Source organism: Trachypithecus francoisi, unplaced genomic scaffold, assembly GCF_009764315.1.
Source record: "Trachypithecus francoisi isolate TF-2019V2 unplaced genomic scaffold, Tfra_2.0 Lachesis_group18, whole genome shotgun sequence".
Classification (NCBI taxonomy): Eukaryota; Metazoa; Chordata; class Mammalia; order Primates; family Cercopithecidae; genus Trachypithecus; species Trachypithecus francoisi.
In genome coordinates, this window is record NW_022681463.1 from 60,043,209 (window position 1) to 60,053,311 (window position 10,103).

General features: G+C 35.6%; 1 pseudogene across 1 annotated transcript; it reads right to left on the reverse strand.

Moving 5' to 3' along the window:
* Positions 1-5,432: 5,432 nt before the first annotated feature.
* LOC117063723 lies at positions 5,433-8,024 on the reverse strand (annotated as a pseudogene). The gene has a single exon (XR_004429047.1). The product of XR_004429047.1 is annotated as a heat shock protein HSP 90-beta-like (transcript).
* Positions 8,025-10,103: the final 2,079 nt, after the last annotated feature.

The window sequence follows — 10,103 nt, forward strand, 5'->3', positions numbered from 1 at the left end:
GAGGCTGAGGCAGGAGAATGGCGTAAACCCGGGAGGCGGAGCTTGCAGTGAGCTGAGATCCGGCCACTGCACTCCAGTCCGGGCGACAGAGCGAGACTCCGCCTCAAAAAAAATAAATAAATAAAAAAAAATAAAAATAAAAAATAAAAAATAAAAATAAAGAAAAAGCTAGTCGGAAGCATATAGCAATGTGAATTTTCAAAACATCTGGAATAAAATAAAGATTTTAAATCCTTCCAGCATGAAAGAAATAGTACACAAGAAAAATAAAACATCTAATTCAAACATGAAAAGGGACAAGAAAAAGGAGCCACAGCTTCAAAATTCTTAGCGAAAACAATGTATACTGTATATTTCTTTCTTTTTAAAATTTGTATTTGTTTAAATTTGGAGTACAAGTGTAATTTTGTTACATGGATGTATTACATAGTGTTGCAGTCAGGGCTTTTAGTGTATCCATGACCTGAAAAATGTACATTTTATTCATTAAGTAATTTCTCATCATTAATCCTCCTCCCACCTGTACCAGTTCAAATCTCCATTGTCTATCATTCCACCCTCTACGTCCATGTGTGCACAATATTTAGTTCCCACTTGTAAGTGAGAATATGTGGTAGTTGTGAGAATATTTGGTATATTTCTTTCTGTGTCTCAGTTATTTTATTTAGGATAACGGCCTCCAATTCCATCCATGTTGCTGGAAAAAACACAATTTTATTCTTTTCCACGGATAAATAGTATCCTATTGTGTGTATATACCACATTAAAAAATCAAAACTTCCACAGGTTGAGTCTTAGATTGATTTCTTATCTTTGCTAATGTAAATAGTGCTGCAATAAATATATGGGTGCAGTTCATATATTTTGGGTATAATAATTTCTTTTCTATTGGGTAGATACCCAGTAGTGGGATTGCTGGATCAAATGTTAGTTCTATTTGTAATTGTTTGAGAAATTTCTGTACTTTTTCCATAGAGGTTGCACTGATTGATGTTCCCACCAACAGTGTATGAGTGTGTTCTCTTTTTTCCACATCTTCTCAAACATCTTTTTTTTTTTTTTTTGTCTTTTTAATAATAGCCATTTTGACTGGTGCAAGACGATATCTCATTGTGGTTTTGATTTGCATTTCTCTCATTATTAGTGGCACCGAGCATTTTTCCATATGCTTTTGGGCTATTTGTATATCTTCTTTTGAAAAATGTCTACCCATGTCCTTTGCACAGTTTTCAGTAAAATTATTTGGGGTTATTTTGGTTGTTTTTGTTGAGTTGTTTTTGTTCCTTGGAAATGCTGGATATTAGTTCCCTGTTGGATGTATAGTTTGCAAATATTGTCTCTCATTCTGCAAGTTGTCTGTTCATCCTGTTGATCATTATGTTTGCTGTGCAGAAACATTTTAGTTTAACTAAATCCCGTTTATCTATTTTTGGTTTTGTTGCCGGTGCTTTTGAGGTCTTAGTCAAGACCTTTTGAGGTCTTGTCTAGACCATTGTCCAGGAGAGTTTCCCTAGGTTTTCTTCTAGCATTTTATAGTTTGGGGTTTTGAATTTGAGTCTTTAATCCACCTTGTGTTGAATTTATATATGGTGAGGCGTAGGGGTCCAGTTTCATTATTTTGCATATGGCAATCCAATTTTTTCAACACCATTTATTGAAAAGGGTATCCTTTCTCCAGTATATGTTCTTGTTGACTTTCTATTTTAATCATGTGAGATTATAGAATAAATTCATTTTCTGATGGACAGCAACTTCAAAGAGATTCTGCCCATGGATCCGCTTTTTTGAATTAGCTGGGGAATATTATTCCCCTGAATAAGTATAAACCAAGGAAAGAGGGAAAATCCTGCTCTATGAATGAGAAAGCAATGGGAAAGAGGAGGAGAAGAATGTGGAAAGAAAAAAAGAGAGGGACGAGGATAGAAATGCTACTAATGATAGCTAATATTTAACACCTGTTGTGAACTATAAACATATATAAATAAAAATATATAATTAATATTTAAAATAATTATCTGCAATATGGATAAATCCCACATGTATAGTATTAAATAGAAAAAGCTCACTAAAGAGAATACAAACTGTTATTTGATTTTCTATAAACTTAAAAATCAGGCCAACCAAGACGGCAATCTTTATTCCAGTGAAGACTGTAAATTACGATAATACAAAGTAGATAATAAAACATTTAAAAGCCTATGTTTGCAATTCATAACTAGAGGACCGTAACTTTGTAAACACAGGGAAATATTCATTTGTTTGTTTTCAGAAGGAAATTTTTAGGTCAAAATGAGGATTTTGGGTGCACAAAACAGGATAATTTTAAGAAGTACACATAAATTGCTTGCTCTTACTGGAAATCATTGCAAGTCTTTGGGTACCACCGCATGAACCTGAATGATTACTCCTAATTTCATGAACCACTTTTCCAAACATTAAGAAAAAGAATATTTTGTATGCTCACATTTTTGTGAACTAATTCTTGCTGTCATTAACATACCTACCCCTTCCAATTTTTACCCTCACTTGAAAGCTGTACAGTTTTTAACAATTCCCTATTTTTTTAATTCAAATACCGACCTTTGTATTTCAAAAGAAAATTCATTGTAGAGAAAGCTTTTTATTTCCTCACAAAGCAGAAGGCAAGTGATTGTTTAACATAAACTTTGAATATTTTTCTCTCTTAGTTCCCATTTACTCTATTCACAGAAACTTATTTTTTCTGTGAGTAAGACGCTGGGATGAAGATGCTCCTCACAATTTAGAATAACCTTTAACTGACTAATTTAGTTGTAGAGATAATTTCTTTTATTCTGCATTATTATACATATAAATTTATTTTTAAGTATTATTTTATTTAAAGTTGATGCATAATGTGCATATTTATGAGGCTCAGTACGATGTTTTGATACATATATACAATGTGCAATGATCAAATTAAGGTAATTAGCATCTACATCACCTCAAATATTTATCCATTTATCATTTATTTGTAGTGAGAACATTAAAAATCTCTCATTTAGTTATTTCAAAATACATGATATTATTAACTATAGTCACCTTTCTATGTCATGGAACGCTAGAACATATTCCTCCTACCTAACTATAATTTTGAATCTTCTGACCAACCTCTGCCTATCGCCCTCTCCCCCTTATACTTCCTAGCCCTTGGTAACTACTATTCTATGCTATACTTCTGTGAGACCATCTTTTTTAAGATTCCATATATGAGTGAGATCATAAGATACATATCTTATAGATTTTCATAGTAGTCCATGATATTTCTCATTTTACGAGTATCATGGGCTACTGGAGAGGTAAAACTGTCATTGTAAGGATGACTCAATACTGTATTTACTTGCATTAAACATAGTAATGATGCTGTTTTATTTTTGACATATACATTTTATGGAAAACAGAATTCACGCACCTTAAGTTTGTTTTAATTTACAAGAGATAAGCATATGATTTGTCAGCCATGTATATATAGTCTTTATTTCTGCAATGTTTAGTTATCTCTTTAATGCACTTTTTGTGTTTGTAGTTACCTTATTTAATCTGTAAACACCTTCATGCCAATGTAGTTTTGATAATAATAGTAATAATTCTCCAAAGTTAACGATCTCTTCCAAATATGATTGTAGAAATGGAGAACAATACATTAAAACTGTGTACTCTTCATAATTAATATTTTCTTAACCATTCACATCTATCACCTCAGTTAAAGAACAATCGGTCCTTATAACTCTGTTGGAAATGTGCTTATATGTCTAGACAGATGGGCATGCCCTGAGGTTCATTTTCTAGCTTAAATGCACAATTGGCTTTATGCTTTTAAGAAGCAGCTGATGGAAAAGAATTGTATACACAAGAGCTTGTTTGGAATGTACAACAACAGAAACTCAATGTGACAAATCATTCCATAGTCTTGACTCCTAAAAATAGTTTTTGTATTAAGAGTGCATTGTTTATAATTCAATTGCAATAATTAGACTAAACTTTTCAAAACTTATGAATGCAAACAACTAAAATGTTGACACTCAAAATGCCTCTCAAAAGAAGAAAATGCACAGCATCATTCAAAACTGAGTAATAATAATACTTGTGACTACTCAAATTATAGTAGTTTCTTAACAGCAAAAATTGAATTGTCTCATGCTAAGAAAAAAATAGCTTTGTTGCTATTTATACACTTTTCTAGTGATTTTATATGGTAATACTTGTGAGATCAAATTTTTCTTCGTATGTGTACGAAAAATCAATAATGACAGAAGTTATATAACATCATTCAGTGAATAACACCTAAAACTTAAAGAAAAGAAGTCTATGTTTTACACTTTTTTTCTCTCTGACTTGCTCTGAAGGGAGGCTCCATAACTTCTCTATTTTCTTATTTCTTCTTGGTTTACAGGGAAAAATGGTACATATATATAAGGACAATTTGAAAAATGTTATATTAAATTCTGGAGATACAAAACCCAACCTTTAAAAAATGAGTAGTTAAGCTATTCAGAATTTGTGTTTCCAACTATGAAAACTACCCTAAACCTATTCTCTGGAATGTTGAGTCAACACTACTGCTGAGATATCGAAAAAGCACATTTCAAAAATATTGCAATAGAGCGATAGACATTATTTCTTGCCCACATTTTTCCAAGATTTATTGTAAATTCTAAAGGTTACTTTTTTAAGGCTTCTCCTTTTCCAGGTTAACGTGTATTTTTATATTTTAAGGTATTGTCCAAATATTTGACTGTCCACTTGTCTTCATTGCTGTAATAGCAATTTTTAAGGCACAGGCCTGGAGCTCTTAATCATTATAAATTTTATTTTGATTTCAACAGATTCTTGAACTACCTTTTCATGTGGTTAAGTGAAAAGAATAAATGCGTCAAATACAAGACTGATTTCTGCTTCCCTTTAATCTGAAAATGTATTTGGAGATGGCAGAGGATACAAAATCCAAGTCATTTGCAATTCTTGCAATGTATAAAATTGATACATTGTATAGTTAAATTAGGCTATTATTCTAACCATCAGCATCATCATTGTCGCCATGTTGGTGAGAGTTTGGTATTGAAAATAAATTTAACGAATACAGAATAGATTGTGCTAATCATTACAAACTGCCTAAGGCACATAGTTTTTTGTTGTTGTTTAAGCTTCTAATGATTCTAAAGAAAATTTGTATTTTTTTAATCGTAATTTTAGGGAAAACTCATATGGTATTTCTCAGAAAAAATAAATATTCTTGGTTTTATTTTATAACATTATTCAAATTTCATACCCACGTGTCAACGACTTACAGCACAGAATGCCAAGACCTTATCATTTCTGACAATTAGCCAGTGTTAGTTCAGTTAAGTTTAGAAAACGTAAGCAATATAATTATCTAAGCTGTCACCATCCTTACAGTCCATGGTTTTCTTTTCTTTTTTTTTTTTTTGTATAAAAACGGCATATTCTTTATTTTGCATACTTTAATTTCAGAACAAAATGAAGAAAATAAAATAAACCACAACACACAACATCCAATCCTGCTGTCAGAGTAGAGAGGGAATGGGGCTTGACACCCTTGGTTTCCTGCCTTCAACAAAAGGGCAGGAGAGGAAAAACAACACTAGACATCAGCAGGGGGAGCCAGGTGGGACAGGGGCACTTGAGGCTGCAGTGGGAGCCACAGTGACACTATACAAGGGCACAAGTTTTCCAACTATGAACTTCTAACCTAATCGACTTCTTCCATGCGAGATGCATACTCATCGCCCTCAAGAGGGGGGATCTCATCAGTAACTGCAGCAGTGGGTTCCTCTGCTGCCACTTCATCTTCATCAGTACCTAGACCTAGCTTGATCATGCGGTAGATGCGGTTGGAGTGGGTCTGGGGAACCTCAAGGGAAAAGTCTGAAGAGAGCAGGGCGGTTTCAAACAGCAGCACCACCAGGTCCTTAACTGCCTTATCATTCTTGTCGGCCTCAGCCTTCTGCCGCAGAGTCTCCACAATGGGGTGGTCGGGGTTGATCTCCAGGTGCTTTTTGGCCATCATATAGCCCATGGTGGAGTTGTCACGAAGTGCCTGGGCTTTCATGATCTGCTCCATATTGGCTGTCCAGCCATAGGTGCTGGTCACAATGCAGCAGGGCGAAGACACAAGCCTATTGGAGATTGTCACCTTCTCAACTTTCTTATCTAAGATTTCTTTCATGAGCTTGCAAAGGTTCTCAAACTTTGCCTTGCTCTCTTCCATCTTTTTCTTCTCCTCCTCATCCTCAGGCAGCTCCAGACCCTCCTTGGTAACTGAGACCAGGCTCTTCCCATCAAACTCCTTGAGCTGCTGCACACAGTACTCGTCAATGGGCTCGGTCATATATACCACCTCGAAGCCTCGTTTCCGCACTCACTCCACAAAAGCTGAGTTGGCCACCTGCTCTTTGCTCTCACCAATGATGTAATAGATGGACTTCTGTGTCTCCTTCATGCGAGAAACATACTCTGACAAAGATGTCATCTCATCTCCAGACTGGGAGGTGTGATAGCGCAGCAGCTCAGACAGGCGGCGGTGGTTAGTGGAGTCCTCGTGGAGTCCAAGCTTGAGTCCAAGCTTGAGAATGCCTCATAGAATTTCTTGTAATTCTCCTTGTCTTCTGCCAGCTCAGAGAAGAGCTCAAGACACTTCTTAACAATGTTTTTACAAATGACTTTCAAGATTTTGCTCTGCTGGAGCATTTCTCGGGAGATGTTCAGGGGCAGATCCTCAGAGTCAACCACACCACGAATAAAATTGAGATACTCTGGTATTAACTCATCACAGCTGTCCATGATGAACACACGACGGACATAGAGTTTGATGTTGTTCTTTTTCTTCTTGTTTTCAAAAAGGTCAAAGGGAGCCCGATGAGGAATGAATAGCAATGCCCTGAATTCCGACTGACCTTCTACAGAAAAGTGCTTGACTGCCAAGTGGTCTTCCCAGTCATTGGTGAGGCTCTTGTAGAATTCTCCATACTCCTCTTGGGTGATGTCATCAGGGTTTCTGGTCCAAATAGGCTTGGTCTTGTTTAGCTCTTCCTGATCAATGTATTTCTCTTTGATCTTCTTAGTTTTCTTCTTCTTATCCTTACCACTGTCATCCTCCTCATCTGAACCCACATCTTCGATCTTGGGCTTTTCTTCATCATCTTTATCTTCCTCTTCTTTCTCACCTTTCTCTTCCTCTGCCTCATCATCACTAATTTCCTTCTCTCGCTCCTTCTCCAAATAAAGGGTGATGGGATATCCTATGAAGTGAGAGTGCTTCTTCACTACTTCTTTGACCTGCCTCTCCTCTAAGTACTGTCTGATCTTCTTTAAGATGGAAGATCACTTTGGTACCTCTGCCAATGGGCTCACCATGGTCAGCCCGCACAGTGAAGGAACCTCCAGCAGAAGACTCCCAAGCATACTGTTCATCATCGTTGTGCTTTGTGATCACAACCACTTTCTCTGCCACCAGGTAGGCAGAATAAAAGCCAACACCAAACTGTCCAATCATGGAGATGTCTGCACCAGCCTGAAGAGCCTCCATGAATGCTTTAGTACCAGACTTGGCAATGGTTCCCAAATTATTTATGAGATCAGCTTTGGTCATGCCAATGCCTGTGTCTACCAAAGTCAGGGTACGTTCCTGAGGGTTGGGGATGATGTCAATTTTCAGCTCTTTACCACTGTCCAACTTCGAAGGGTCTGTTAGGCTCTCATAGTGAATCTTGTCCAAGGCATCAGAAGCATTAGAGATCAACCCCCGAAGGAAAATCTCCTTGTTGGAATAGAAGGTATTGATGATGAGAGACATGAGTTGGGCAATTTCTGCCTGAAAGGCAAAAGTCTCCACCTCCTCCTCTCCATGGTGCACTTCCTCAGGCATCTTGAAAAAAAAAAAAAAACGCTTACAAGTATTAGAGAACAACGTGGGCTGGGTTTCTGATAACCAGGAGGCACAAACGCTGCGCCGGAGTGACTAGAGAGCGGTTTTCTTATTGTTATTGTTTTTTGTTATCTTTCAAAAAATGCTAAGAGTACTGAAGTAATTTCTTAAGAGGAAATAGCCAAAAATTTGGTTATCTTTGATTTTCTTTGCTCAAGGTGTCACTCTGTGTCTAAACTGAGTGGTGCCAAATCACAGTGAATATATTGACACTCACTCCAATTTTACCCATCGAGACTCATTTGATCATTTACAACTCAGACAAGAAGTATACTCTCCTATGCACACAAACCACATTTCACTAAATTGACAGAGTTCATGTTTATTAACATAGAGCACTATTTATTCATTTGCTGGACCCATATCATGTCAGTTCATTTTTCATTACACTTACATTTATAGATTATACAATACAGAGAAAACTTTAGAATCAGAGCAAACTAAAGCCCACAAGTACAACCCAGCCTGTGGCCTGTTTTGTACAGCACATGAACTACAAATGGTTTTAACATTTCTAAAGAGTTGTAAAAAGCAAGCAAGGACAAAACAAAGCACAGTGAATAATACACACAAGAGACTTTAGGTGACTTGCAAAGCCAAAATTATGTACTTTATGGCCCTTTAGGGAAAAAAAAATGCTGACTTCTGCTTTAAAGAGTAGTGTATTTTTCACTCATAAACTATTTGTAAAAACATTATCTGTTTAGAACAATCTTAGATCCAGAGAAAAAAATTGAGGCAAGGTACAGAAATTTCCCATATCACCCAATGCCCATTGTAGTTTACGTTAGGGATCACTCTTGGTGTTGTACATTCTATGGATTTGGACAAAGGTATAATGACATGCATCCATTGTTATAGCATTATACAGTGTATTTTCACTGTTCTAAAAATTCTTCTGTATTCTACATTTTCATTTCTCTCTTATTCCTAATTCCTGGCAACCACTGCTCTTTTTACTGTTTCCATAGTTTTGCCATTTCCAAACTGTATGTAGCTTTTTCAGATTGGCTGCTTTCACTTAGTAATATGCATTTAATTTCCTTCTTGTATTTTCATGACTTCATAGTTCATTTTTAGCACTAATATTCCATTGTCTTGATGTAAGCTTTGACAATTATGAATAAAACAGCTATAAACATTTTTGTGCTGGTTTTTATGTGAACATAAGTTTCCAGTTCATTTTAGTAAATACCAAGGAGTATGATGATCAGATCCTGTGTTAAAAGTACTTTAAGTTTTGTAAGAAACTATCAAACTGCACAAGCTGTTTTTTTGTGTGTGGTTTTGTTGTTTTGTTTTGTTTTTAATTATTCTCAGGTTTTTTGATGGTTACTAACTGGTTTGGAAAGAAAGAATACAACAAAAAATCCTTCCACTGAAAAGATGAGTGAATAAAATTTGCAGTACCTAGTTATTTGTATTTTTTTGTAATATGTTTTTCTTGGTCCTATTCTGTCTACCCTTAGGTTTCCATAAGTAAGGTGGACCCAAATCCACTATCTATCGATCATCTGTCTATCTATCTATCTATCTATCTATCTATCTATCTATCTATCTATCAATCATCTATTATCATCTATCTATCAATGTATCAATCATCTCTCTATCAATCATCTCCCTGTCATCTACCTTTCTTTCTACCCATCTATCATGTCTATGTATCTCTCTATTTATCTAATCTATCTATCTATTTATGTGTCATCTCTCTGTCAACCATCTATGTGACTGTCATCTACCTGTTTATCTACCCATCTATCATTGTCCATCTAGATAGCTATTTATCTAATCTACCTATCAGGGTGTGTATGTGTGTGTGTATGTGTGTGTGTACTCATTTGTGTATTTTGGGAAGCAAATAATGTATATCTTCTCTCACTCAAATTGTTTACTCTCTGTAAATATTTTGATTACATGGGAATAAGGAAAAGAAAATCTTCCTTTTTCAAAAGAGAGTTCTTCTTATCAATCTTTTTCTTGATTTTTTTGGAGATACTAGTACCACAGAATAGGTTTAACAGATCTACAATAAATGTTTTGCTGAGTTGTTGGTACTATACTATAGAAGGTCTCATGTGCCAAGGACATGAGCATCCTTATATTGAACTACAGAAAAGAGGAGCTATAGAATAACAATGAC